We start from the raw sequence: 15,000 nt of genomic DNA, 5'->3' as shown, positions 1-15,000 counted from the left end.
TCATGTACCCTATTTAGTCTGTTGTACACGTTTGAGCAAATGTTTCCACGGAGGAGTATCACATCGCGCACGAATATCGTTAATTCTTTCCTAGATTTCAAAAATTAAAACTGAAGTCATAACTAAGATCTGATCCGAACTAGATCCCACGCATTATTCCTTACCACACATTCTATGCCTCTGCAAGACACGCATCTTTCAGTTTGTCTCTGATACATTCTTTACGCAACGCTTTTTTCGAAACTTCGTATCTGTGCATTTGTAGTCTACTCACTCATGTCTTTTATCTGGATATCGGATCAAACATTTCCAATTACTCTGCCTCTCTCTCACCCCATCCAATTCTGTTTATATATATATTTAATTTCTCTCTCTCCGAACTGCTCAAAGTACTAACATGTCTTCGGTCGTATCTTTTCTCCGTGCAGCGAGCACATCTATTTCCCAATCATCCCCTTCTGAAGTCATCGTCTTCGAAGACCACAACCATCGCGCGTTTTCATTCATTTCTATCACATATTTATTTCCTCTCTTGTCATATTCCTGTGTGTATCTAATAAAACAGCTTAGAAGATGCTAGATAAGTAGATTCCATTTCAACAGTAAAAGATCATTTCAGAGAAGCATCTTCATATTTATATCAATCGATCAGTTACCCAATTTTTATGTTATGTGCACATTTCTACACTAATCAAATAACCAAAATTCGTTATTGGCTAGTTTTATATATCGACTGAAATAATTTTATCTCAAACAGAATTTTTGCGAGACTATTCTTTAATATCACCCTTCTTACTAGAATAAAGCAACTAATAGACAGACAGTGATTATCCCAGAGCAAGGCGGCTGCTACCATGTTTTATCGATATCACCAAATTACTCTCTTGTGGCACATGAATTATCACAAGTTTTCAGCAAATAATTTCGTGAGTTAATTTCAGCACCGAAGAATAGTTTATAGGCCCGGTTCTTGTATGGTCTCACCAAAACAATGTTAAATATTTTCTAAAAGCGTACTAACAATACAATCTCTCCATTCTAGGCAGACTATCGTAAGGCTACGTGTTCATTCCCAGTGGTGTGTTGTATCCTTGGGCAAGATATTTTATTTCACGTTGCTCCGGTCCACTCAGCAATCAAAAATGAGTAGTATATGTATTTCAAAGGGCCAGCCATGTCACATTCTGTACTCTGTGATCTGCGTTAAGGGTATGCGTGTCTGTGGAGTACTCAGCTACTTGCATATTAATTCCATTAACAGGATGTTCCCTTGATCGGATCAAGTGCAACACTCATTGTCACAATCGAGTGCCAGTTTATATATATATATAATATATATATATATATATATATAATATATATATATATTATATATATATATATATATATATATATATTGTGTGTGTATATGTGTGAGTTGAGGAGTAATGGCCCAATGATTAGGGCGGCGGACTCGCGTCGTAGGATCGCGGTTTCGATTCCCAGACCGGGCGTCGTGAGAGTTTATTGAGCGAAAGCACCTAAAGCCCCACGAGGTTCCGGCAGGGGTGGTGCTGGCGAACCCTACTGTATTCTATTCTTTCACCACAACTTTCTCTCCCTCTTTCTTCCTGTTTCTGTGGTTACAGTATTTCAAAGGGCCAGCCTTGTCACACTGAATCTCCCCGAGATCTACGTTAAGGACAGTCGTGTCTGTGGAGTGCTCAACCACCTGAACGTTAATTTCACGAGCAGGCTGTGCCGTTGATCGGATCAACTGGAACTCTCGTCGTTGTAACCGACGGAGTGCCACGTATATGTATATATATAAACATGTGTATGTGTGCGTGTGTGTATAGCGAGAGAAAGAGAGAATGAAAGAAAGAGAGAGAGATGTAATATGGTTTAATCCTTGGTCTGTTTGAGAACCACAATCTAATTTCATGCTAAATAACAACAAATACAACCGTACATTTGCTTTCTATCTCCGCACATTATTCAAGTCTTCATTCCAGCAAAAACTTTTCGTATAATTGTTCAACATCCTAGTTCCTTTGAAGTCTTTGCTATGGTTTCAACAGTCTTTCCATACGGTTTTTAACTTCTTGATTTTTGCTTATTGTGTACCAATCATCACTTCGTAGAATAATTTCTTGCATCCGTAGAAAAAGCTCCTGCATCTACCTTTCATACCCGACCTCATCATACAATTCTATTGTATCTTGCTAATCAATAAGAACACCATTCCACAGTATTTTTGGAACCTCGTGTTTACCCAATAATTTTCCTTCGACAACAACTCTATAAAAATTCAAATTAATAAATAAATTGCATTTAGAAAAAGACCCCTGTAATTTTCATTCGGTTTTTAATCGGTTTGTATTTAATCGATTTTAAAGAACATATTAAACGGAGATGTGAATTTTTATGTCAAAATCTAAATCTAACGATTGTCTTCATCGCATTGGAAGCAGCATACGGGAAGTTATTCAGAGACCCCCTTCGGTCACGAATGACCATGGGATTGCACCTAGAAAGTTACCCTCCGAAGTACAAGTCCGGGTAAGTTTGTTTATGGAAGACTAGTAGTCGTCCATGCATACCAGCCTCCCCTCTCCAGGCCGCCGATGTTATCCAAGGGAAAGACAAAGGCCGATATAGCTTGGCACCAGTGTCAAGAAGTTAAGCAATTATAATAAACATGCGTAGATTCTACAGCTAACATCTGTGGTTGGCCACAAAGGCTGAACACTTCACCTACATGATTAACACGGGAAATTTTTTTAATATACAAACTCATACTATCTGCATCACGTACGCTGGTCATATGTTTATTACAATAAATACAGACAAAAATACCTATCGTCTTAAAAAATATCTTGTAAAGAGTTTCGCCCTTACATTTATGATCCAACACAGCTCTAGTATAAAAGTCATGACATAACGTCCTTCCATTCTTAGATATAAATGTTGGAATGATAAATATCAGAGACAACAGCACCGTATGCAGGAAAAACGCAAAAACGTATGTATACACACTTATAATGTTCATCCTCATAGGTATAATATATATGTAGTCGAATTATAGCGTATGACACCGGACTAATAGTGACTACTTAGTTACATATACTCACTCAAGTTTAGTTATCCATTGCTATAATGACGCTCAAATAACTACTACGTTTATTTCTTGAAAATCCAGGACAAAATCTTTATACAAAGAAAATTGAAATTCTATTCATCGATTAGCTCAATTTCCTGTCTTAAGTGCCCAGGGAACAAACATTCTCTTCGCAGCATGTGCCATGTCAATACACATAAAACACAGGCACAATTGATTGTTTGTGTACAAAAGCTTCCATTTGCTTTAAGCTATCTTAAGGCCTTCATTTCATTTTATTATACGCGGCAAGTGTTTATGTTGAAATTTTATGAACGTACCTTCTTTATCTTTATCACTTTGATGTGCATCAGGTCTTCCTTCTCGAGATTTTCTTCACCCATACCACACTTCACACATTTACTTTGAAACAAAAGTTATGGTATTGTATTGTAATTTTATGAATAACAAGTGAGAAGTTGAGTGATTAATATATTAGCTTCAGGAATATAAAGTTAGAATTTCAGTACTATAATTTTGCTGTCCAAGCCGTTCATTGTACATGCAGTTGAATCGTCGGGTAAAATGGAGTAATCATTACTTAATGCTGGGAACGTGACACAGGTTTAAGAGATATGAATGATTTTATTTCGCAGTGAAACGGGTTTTATTCGTTTACCGAACACTGTAAAAAATAGAAATATATATATTAAAAGAAATAATGACGGCCGAAAATTGCAAGTTCCATTTGGCTGCGCCTGATATGTTCATAATGAGAAATATTTTAGGAGATTAATATATTTCTCTGAATATTTTTAGTGAACAAGTAATATACGAGTTATTTGTATTATGTCAACTAAGTGTGTGTGTGTATGTGTGTAGGTGGGCAAGATAAACCGGCAGAATTGTAAGCGCGTCAGACAAATTATTTAGCGGTATTCATTCTGACTCTTAACGTATAGATTTCAAATTCCACAGAGATCGAATTTACCTTTCATCGTTTCGGACTCCATAAAATGAGTGTTCGTGGAGCACTGAGAGTCGATGTAATGGACTCACCCATGCTCTTATGGTTTACTCATGCAAAATCTTTCGTCACCCTAGCATGACCGCAGCTTTGAAACTGAAACATTTTTAAATAGTTAAAATAGTTTATGTGCTAAAATTTGAAACCGTTAATATATGCCACACCAGACAGCGAGCATTTTGACAGCAAGATGACCCAGGAAGGTAGCTAAGACACATGAGCACAGATAAATAACAGGAACCTCCATTGTCACAAATGTAGTACAGTTGCTTCCAGTTATCTCGGGCAAACCACATGTTGCCATATCAGTAGCTTGCCTTAACCTCCATGCAGTATCGCTTTCTCCCAGGATGTAATTATTGCTGTTGTTATCTATAAAAGGCCAACATAGTTTGTTTTTATTTGCTAAAATAAAATCTTCTTCTAAATGTTCATGTCTGTTGTTCAGTTCTTTCTTCACACAACTCAAGAAACATATTTTCATTCATCAACTTGACCAGTCAGCACAGCAGCCAATAACAACAACACTACCCACGCAACACTCCCACACATACAGGTTCATGCAAAAATACACATGACATATTGTTCACTTGTACAGGTATTAATGTATTGTTCTAAAGAGATAACTATTGTTACTATATAATTCCAGGTCGCATCTGAACAAGGAAACATATGATACAAAATAAAGCATACGTGACCGTTTAGTCTCTTTTGTAACCTTATTTGTTTCCGTACACAGTATGTCTACGATCTGCCATGTCGTTTACTTTAATACTGTTGATGTGATTGGCTGCTATTTCTAGTAAATGGAACGACGACATTCAGGCATCTTATTTGTCTGGATACCGAGATCGTAGTTCATTGGATTATTTGAAGTCTGAACTGGGAGAGAGGTGGGGGTAGAAAGAGAGAGAGAGAGAGAGAGAGAGAGAGAGAGAGAGAGAGAGAGAGAGGAGAGAGACAGTCTATAACTGCAGTTGGTTGAGTTCATAGAGTGCATAAATTATTAAACATTTGTTATTCACTGAACTGAGAGAGTAAACGCACCGAAATTGGAAATCAAACTCATTCACGATTGGTGAAACCTTATTTTAACAAGTTTGGTTCCTGTTTCTTTTAATCATTTACTGATGAAGATCAGGCGGTATCCATAACTATTTAGAGTGTCTCTTAGACGGATTGGAGGAGGGTATCTTCACATCGCGGTCTTGGCCAGAGTCCTTGCAAAAGAAAGTATTCTGCTAATGGCATTCAAGGTACCATATGGTTCTGGCTATTAAACCGGATGGTGGTTTATGTCTGTCGGCCATATAAACCATGATGGGATTTCAACGTAAACCGGAGAAGTGATGGAACATAGGTAAAGATTTAAATGCTCGTTACTCATAATTTCTAAGAGTATTCAGACATCGGTGCTTTCGTAGATTTCTGCAGACGTTTCGGTGGCTTTCAGTAGATAACTACAACTTGGAGAGAACGATATTCTATCGCATTATCATATCAGAGTACACGCTAACAAAAGAACACAGCAACACCTACTCGCACGCACACAAAAACACACATACATTGGTCTTTCCTGCTTCGCCGTGTCTAATGTTCGAATTAAATTAGAATGTTTAAGATTCAATGTTCATATAGCTGTACCTGAAAAGAACAGGCTAGCTAGGAAGGCATACTAGCCGTTTTAATCGTCGGTTCTAGTAATCAATAATAGTGAGTTATTATTCTTGTAGAACTAACTTACTGTCACGCAAGATATGACGTAAACTAACTCATTTGAGCTTGATACAAAACAAGTCAACGAAAGATAAATTCCTGTTAATTTTGTAAGTCGTGGTAATGAATAATAAACTGATTTTCGTACAATTCATGACATAAATTGGAACCATGTTGCTGTTTAGCATACGTTAGCAAAGTTAATAGAGGTTTGATCAAACGCTTTCTATCCGTGACTATTCCATTTATTTACCCCTGTCTTAGTGCTGCCAAGATGACATTAAGCAGCGTTACCTTTACCCAAGGTGTCAGGCAATGGGACTGAACTCGGAACCATGTGATTAGGAAACAAGCTTCTTACCACACAACCACGCCTGCGGGCAAGCACGCCAGACGAAATGATAAGCGGTATTTCGACCATCGCTACGTTTTGAGTTCAAATTCCGCCGAGGTCGACTTTCCCTTTCATCCTTTCGGGGTTGATAAATTAAGTACCAGTAAAACACTGGTGTCGTTGTAATCGACTAGTCCCCACGCCCCAAATTTCAGGCCTTGCTCCTTTAGTAGAAAGGATGAAGCAGCGTTATCTTCCTTTATTTCGTTATATAACAATTTGAAGTGATTTATTTGTTATTTCTAACAACAAAGTCTTGTGCTTAATATGGATGTGTTTCTAATATAAACAACATATAATTATAACCGACCATCATTGCTTACCTTGTAAGCTGTATTTGTGAATTTACATTTCATTGTAGGAAATAAACAGGCAGTTTTTTAGATAGTAAATAGCAACAAAATAACATGTCTCCAATCGATAAATCTTAATTTTCTAGATTGTGCGATAGCATTCATTTCTATTAAATGGGTTTGTTAAGGTGATTCTATTCACACGCATCTTCATTTTGTAATGACACTTTATGTCTGGTGACATCCCATGGATCACTTAAAAGCAATAAATATTGCAGCAAATCTTAAGGAAATATCTCTAAACTTTATGAAAATTAATTCATCACTGAATCAACATGCGATAATAGATTAATGTCAGTGAGGACACTAAGGAACGGCGAAACTTTTATTTTTTCACTTCTTAATAGAATGTAAAGCAATCGCATAAGTACAATAGTTTGTTCAACAGCTGGGTTTTCTCATGCTTTATAGTAGTTTATGGAATATGGGGATAAAAATAATACCAGTCTTCACTGGAATAGTAGGACTCAAAAAGAAGGGAATTGAAAAATTTAACAACCATACCCCGAACGATATTAATATTTACGGCGAGCTGGCAGAAACGTTAGCACGTCGGGCGAAATGCGTAGACGTATTTCGTCTGCCACTACGTTCTGAGTTCAAATTCCGCCGAGGTCGACTTCGCCTTTCATCCTTTCGGGGTCGATTAAATAAGTACCAGTTACGCACTGGGGTCGATATAATCGACTTAATCCGTCTGTCCGTCCTTATTTGTCCCCTCTGTGTGTAGCCCCTTGTGGGTAGTAAAGAAATAGATATTTCGCCTGACGCTACGTTCTGAGTTCAAATTCCGCCGAGGTCGACTTAATCCGTTTGTCTGTCCTCTCTGTGTTTAGCCCCTTGTAGGTAGTAAAGAAATAGATATTTTGTCTGGCGCTACGTTCTGAGTTCAAATTCCGCCGAGGTCGACTTTGCCTTCCATCATTTCGGGGTCGATTAAATAAGTACCAGTTACGCACTGGGGTCGATATAATCGACTTAATCTGTTTGTCTGTCCTTGTTTGTCCCCTCTATGTTTAGCTCCCTGTGGGCAATAAAGAAATAAATATTTAAGCAGCCCAAAATCGGAGAGCTGGCGGGATCGTTACGCGCCGGGAAAATGTCTAACGGCGTTTTTTCCGACTTTATTTTCTCAGTTCAAATCCTACTGATGTTTACTTTGCCTCTCAACCTTTCCGGGTCGATGAAATAAGTACGAATTAATCAATGGAGTCTATGAGACTTACCCGCTCCCTTGGAATTGCTGGTCTTTTGCCAAAAATTTGAAACCAATTTTCAAGCAGCCCAGAAGTATGCACTACTTAGAACAACAGTGCATATGCTACAGAGTAGTATATGCAGCTTGCTTTTGGGATTATCTTTTAGATCTGCCCCAACATGATACAAAACACGAACTACAAATATAACAACAGCTACAATAATGGTCTCTGATTTAGTCACAAGAGCAACTGTATTAAGTTATTGGATAAGTCGATAATACTCGACCCCAGTACTTGACTGGTACTTTATTTTATCAACCCCGACAGGATAACAGGCAAAGTTGACCTCGGCTGGATATGAATTCGTATCCAAAAGAAAAAAAAAAAAAAACGTTGGAAATGGCGTGCGGGTGTTTAGACTGATGCATAAACACATCAATGATTGTTTATAAAATAGACATGAGGCACTGTGGCGTGGGTGTTTGTTCATAACAAAGGTCTCAATAAATGACTGTTGTATTATCTTTTCGTAACCGGAGGAAAGCTCTGCAGAGTTGAGCTCGACGAGATTTGAACTCAAAACTGCACCAATCATTTTGTAGAAGATTGGTTCGATCCATTCTTACAATAATTCTCCAACTTCAAAAAGCTTTCCAATAATAAATTGCATATTATTTATTCCTAACGTAATGTTAATTTTACAGGGAAATTACTGCATATAAAACCCTGAAATCCCAACATCATAAAGTATGGGTAACAAGAATTCGCCTTTGATCAGCTGGATTACATCAAAAATACCTAACTTATGTATAATTATGATCAAGCGAGTATATAACAATTTATGCTCAATGTCAGATAAATTCAGAAATGGTGAGCAGTTACGTATTCATTGTTAGTCATACATGTGTCAACTATTATCTGTAAAAATAAGCCAAATAACATAACAGATGGCAATTTAATGAGAATTGTACATAATTAAAATACAAAATATTCAGATTGAAAATCTTGCTTCAGGTTGAGTCAAATATTCAATATAATAACATAAAAACACAAAGCTAATGGCTTATATTACATTTAATCGGTTATACAATGTCTACGCATAATCAACCTATTTCATTTAATAGCGTAATTTTTCAGCATATACTTATTTGCATACATAGGCATCAGAGAGAAAAGAAGCATACTCGCATATATATTTTATTAAACATATGCCTGTGATTTCTTTTATTAAGTATTTTTCATATTTCGTCATTGGTCCTTTATGCTTTGTTTGAACATATAACGTTCCTAAATCCATTTATTCACTAAGGTTTTAGAATTTTACTTTACAAATAATGAACTGATGGTAATTAGAGTATGCTGTTCGCCCGCTTAACCGTAGACTTCAAAGGATCGTTGGAATGATAAAATAAATGGTAAAATCATCCACGCCATATTTTTAAAATATACAACGGTTACATCAGGGTAGATTTCATGAGTTATTTTACGTGTGAGGTATTTACTGATTATTTTGCTATCGAAGCTTAATTTCTCATTTTGGATCTTTTCGGTTTGAACAACACTTTTTAACATAATTTCTAGGTAACTAAAATATTTTAAACTTCGTATACTGGTAGAATGTGTTTATAAAACATCTTTTTCTCTTGCCTTTATTGAGAAAATTCTATAGTTTGTAAGATATTTGGGTTTTTTTTCTTCAATTTCTCAATTTCAACCAATCAGTGACGTCTATTGAGTTAAGAAGCATTCTGTGCCGTATGAATATGTCCCTCGTTTAAGAAACAGATTGGGTTTATTTACATTTGTGAAGAAAAAAAGATACCCTTCCCCCACCCCTGACCTCTAACCATAACTAACCCTAACCCTAAAAGAGATTGAAATGCAATAGATCGATTCTAGGGTCATAATTATGGGTGACGATTTCATGACACTGCTAGAAAAAACTGCCGTTCAAACCGAAAAGATCCCTCATTTTTAATCGAAATCTTCTTAGAATTGTTTGAGTGTCAACGAATATTTTATCTAATTTTATTTTGTGTAATGTAAGTTTCAATAGTTTCCTGTTATAAATGCACAGTTAATAAACAGGAAAGTGTCTGACACGCTTGTCTGGTGAAATAGTTTGAGTCACGAAGTTTACAGCTTTTAGGATTTGTATATTACATTACTTTTCTGAATAGCATTTTGTAGTTGGCAAATTTGCGGTTTCGAATAGATGATTTGGTAAGATTATTATTTCTTTATTCTGGTGTGTTTGTAATAAAATGTATCATGAATTTGTGGTTCGATGTGATACATATTATGTTCTTTTTTTATGAATCGTTTAATGACGTATTTATCCTTTGAGGAACCATAGTGCATTTGTTCCGTGTAGTATATACGTAATTTGGGTATGCTTACGGGTGCTGTATCTGAGAGAATTTGTTGTATTGTTTTTTTTAGTTTGGTCTACTAATTTATTAGTGTAGCATTATATAATGATACTTGTTTAACATGTTGAATTTTCTAAAAGCTTCTTTAATTAACGAAAATGTTAAGGCTCATCTACACAAGAATTTCTTTTATTCATTTACTTGTTTCAGCCATTTGACTGTGGCCATGCTGAAGCACCGCCTTAAGGGTTTTAATCGAAGAAATTGATCCCAGAACATGTTCGTTGCCAGCCTAGTACTTATTCTACCGGTCTCTTTTGTCGAACCGCTAGATTACGGGAACATACCAGCATTGGTTTTCCAGCAAGGGCGTGGGGACAAACACAGACACACACACATAAATATACACATATATATACAACGGGCTTCTTTCAGTTTCCATCTGCCAGATCCACTCATAAGGCTCAGGTCAGCCCAAGGCTATAGTTGAAGACATTTGCCCAAGGTGCCACACAGTGGGATTTAACCTGGAACCATTTGGTTGAGAAGCAAGCTTCTTACCACGAAGCCACGCCGGTGTCTATAGGTATTTTATACCTATAGGGATAAACATTATCAGAGTACATATGTAAGCATTTGCGGTTTATTTTTCTGCATACGGAGCTACTGTCTGTGGTAATTCTTATTTCAATATTTATATCTTAGAATGCAAGAATGTTAAGACGTGAAGTTTATGCTAGAGCTGTGTTGGATCATAAGTGTAAGGCTGAAACTTTTTTCAAACTATTCTATAAGTCGATCAGTCAGTATTTGTCGTAATAAACATATGATCAATGTACGGTTATTTATGATCAATGTATGCGTACATTTATTTACAAGTTTCTTCTACTAATCATATAGAACGCCACCAATACGACCCCAGGTGGGTACCCATAAGCAACAAGTCCTCCTGCGCCGTTAGATTGAATTGTAAACAGCGGAATTTGAGTTCATTCAGACAGAACAACATAAACTTCTCAAGATATTTCTTGGTACAGGAAATGAGTTTACTTTATAATATAATACGCACTTGTTATCCAATGTTATGTTTGCTGTTTCATGTATTGGGACGTTCGAGTAAACTAGTTTGACATATCTACCGGAAATTTTACCAAATTTACCGCTTTTCTATAGAACTTCTAGGAATCTGTTAGATGGCGGTATTTATGCACACACACATACAAACATACACCACCGTCCATTATATGTAGGTACATATTCATATATGTACTACAGAGGTGCCAATGTTTCACTGATTCCTGAGATCATAGTATAAGCTAAAATCATTTATATATATATATTTATATAATTAATATATATATATATATATATATATATATATATACAATCTATATAGCTACATATATATGTGTGTGTGTGTGTGTTTGTGTGTGTGTTTGTGTGTGTGTGTGTGTATAAGTATGTATGTGTGTATGTATGAATAAATGTATTCAATTTTTCATGATTCAGATGGCTTCTTTTCTTCTTTTTCTTCTTCCTATTATTATTATCATCATTATCATTATTATTATTATTATTATTATTATTATTATCCTTATTATTATTATCATTATTATTATTAGTAGTATCATTATTATTATTATTTGTTATTTTCATCATCATCATCATCATCATCATCATCATCATTATTATTATTATTGTTCTTGTTCCTGTTGTTATATGAAAACTCAGAGCTTATTTTGCTGGATATGATGGAAAGTGTCAGCTGTCCACAACCAGTAAACTAAGGTGACACTTGTTTAACTGGTCATGCTTCAAGAACCCTATGAAGAATTCTTGCAATTCCAAGCAATGCTGATTTTCAGCCATGTTGGTAGTTCAGTGCAGATACATCCAAGTGCACCAATTACTATTGTCATCACGCCTACTCCGTTCATTGGTCACAACCTTTGTATTTCTCATTTTAAATCGTCGTAGTTGTTTATTTTTTCTTCTTCCTTCAGATTGATCATGCTGTTATTATTAATATCATTATTATTATTATTATTATTATTTTTTGTTTAACTATTATAGTATCATGACAGCCATGTAATGTAGTTACAAGGATCCAATGGTAAATCATCATTCAGCCATGTCCGAAGATTGGTGAATTTACCTGTTCATATTCAGCATGACATTATTTAGTAACAACATTGATAGGTTGTCATAAGACAATGATATCATACGAGTAACACACGCACACAAACACACACACACATACACATAGACACAAACACACACACATATACACACATGTATGCATACTTGCATAGGCAATACTTACATAAATATATGTATATTACATGTGTGCGTATGTGTTTGTGTGTGTGTGACTGTATTTTGAATTTTTATATATGGAGACTCTATTATGCATACTTGATATTTCCTTTAGTGAAATTCAAGCTTTGGAACTGGTAAAAGAGTGGAGATATACTATGTCACTGAAAGGACAAATTTACAAGATTAATAAGTAATATCTATATTCACTGAACTGTAAAGCCAGAACGTGATGCAATTTACGATGACTTCAAAATAGTTTGATAGTCTCCTACAATATATCATTCATGAAAAAAGTGACTTTTTTACTTTTTACAACGAGGAAAACACGTATTAATACTTAAATATTAAAAGTGGTACTACCATAATTATTTTAGACGCAGTTGTGTTTTTTAGTTTCTGGACAACGAAGAGAACTGTAATCAATTAGAATTCCAGCTTTGCCTAAACAGAGGACTACATCACCGACGCAACATTTAATTCCTAAGAGCGTTGTGTGTAATTTTTAGAGAAATGTGGTCGCTTTTTCTAACTGGCCGCACATCCACATAGATGCTGCCTTGTTCGCTAGAAATATTATGAATTTAGTTGAAAATACTATTTTCCGTTATATAGGGAATATGTGTTGTAATTTGTTGATCCATTAATTAATAATATAATTAAGATACCGATGGAAATTAATGATAACTTAATTTTACGCATAGTTGCCGAAATTATTATCGTTTACTTGCGGCAGAAATGCAAGCATTTCGGGGAAATAATATTATCTACTTAAATGCGTTTCCATCCTAATCAGCTCTTACAAAGATATGATCTTAAACTAAAGAATTTAACATTGAGTGCCACGGGTTTGCAGTTTGAGGTAATTTGAGAGAGGCGGTGTGAGTGGCAGAGTCGTTAGTGTTATACAAAAGCTCCCTTGTGTTACATAGACTCGAGCATATCAATCAATCTATCTATCTATCTATCTATCTATCTATCTATCTATCTATCTATCTATCTATCTATCTATCTATCTATCTATCTATCTATCTATCTGTTCATGTATCTATTTATCAATATGTATATATGCATGTATATGTATATTTTTGTGTATATGTTTGTGTGTATGTGTGTCTATGTGTATCTGCGTGTATATAGATATGTAACTTAGATAAGTTACATAACTTTGATATGGTTCTATATTTAAGAGATGAGGAATTATGTAAATAATGTAAATAATGAACTTTGATATGTTAAGACAAAAGATTGGTCCAGGCTAACTTAATGGCACCACCTAATAGGATTTGCTAAATTTTATTTTTAAGTCAAGTTTTGTACTATGATGGGCCATACTTCTTGAGTGAATTGTGCGTGTACGTACATATACATGCATACTTACATACTTATATGTACATATATATATATATAATTTATGTCCATATATCTTCTTGTTTGTATAGTGTTACACGAGGGTGAAATTTCTCGATAATTACATGTTCAGCTTCTTTCACGGTTTTAGTTCTTACAATATCCATGATGGATTAATGGTGAGGAAATATGGAAAAGTCGGATGTAGAATTACTTCATCTGGCTTGTTCACATTTCCTCAGCATTAATCCACACACACACACTGTAATCTAATAGTATTGCAGCTTTGCAGCTTCTATGTGGATGTTCGGCCAGTTAGAAAAAGCGACCACATTTCTCTAAAAATCACACACAACCCTCTTAAGGACCGGAATGTTACACCAGTGATGTAGTCCTCCATTTAGGCAAAGCTGCAATATTATTTGATTACATTGTGCGTGTGTGTGTGTGTGTGTATGTGCGGCTCATGAGAGAGACGGAAGGTGGACGATACGAGAGATTTTATTCATAACTACAATTGTTTCGATCAATCTAGCATTGATCCGTCCCGGTGGGATGCCTCACAACTGGTTCAGAAGCATCTGACGGTGTCCATATAGCTCTTCGTGTGTGAGTGTGTGTGTATGTATATATCTATATATATGTGTGTGTGCCTGTATATATATGTACATATATGTGTCTGTAGTTATATATATATATATATATATATATATAAAAGGAAATGAAGAAAATGCTGACAAATAATTGAAGTAATTTAAGAAATTTAATTAGGTGAAAGTTGTTTTTACCGGTTGCGCATTTGTTATGCTTAAATGCGCAACCGGTAAAAAGAACTTTCACCTAATTAAATTTCTTAAATTACTTCAATTATTTGTCAGCATTTTCTTCATTTCCTTTTTTATATATCACCACTCGTGTTCGACATCTCCTTTTTTTAATATATATATATATATATATATATATACGCATACTTACATATGCATACATACATTTATACACAAACTTACATACACACCCATATATACATATACATATATATAAATATATTTATGTATAGACACAGGCACTCTGTCGGTTACGACGACAGATGTTCCAACTGATCGAATCAACGAAGCAGCCTTCTCATGAAATTAACCACTCCACAAACACGTGTGCCCTTAATGTACTTCACAGAGAAGTCGAGGGTGACACAGA

At 35.3% G+C, this 15,000-nt stretch overlaps 1 protein-coding gene across 1 annotated transcript in view; it reads right to left on the bottom strand.

Annotated features, from left to right (window-relative positions):
* The window catches only part of LOC115216255 (gonadotropin-releasing hormone receptor), a 223,342-nt gene that overhangs the window by 158,348 nt on the left and 49,994 nt on the right, over positions 1-15,000 (bottom strand). The window lies entirely within an intron of this gene.

Source organism: Octopus sinensis, linkage group LG10 (genome assembly GCF_006345805.1).
Source record: "Octopus sinensis linkage group LG10, ASM634580v1, whole genome shotgun sequence".
In the NCBI taxonomy this organism is placed as follows: domain Eukaryota; kingdom Metazoa; phylum Mollusca; class Cephalopoda; order Octopoda; family Octopodidae; genus Octopus; species Octopus sinensis.
The sequence above is the reverse complement of the archived record's forward strand: the minus strand, read 5'-3'. Positions and strand labels throughout refer to the sequence as shown.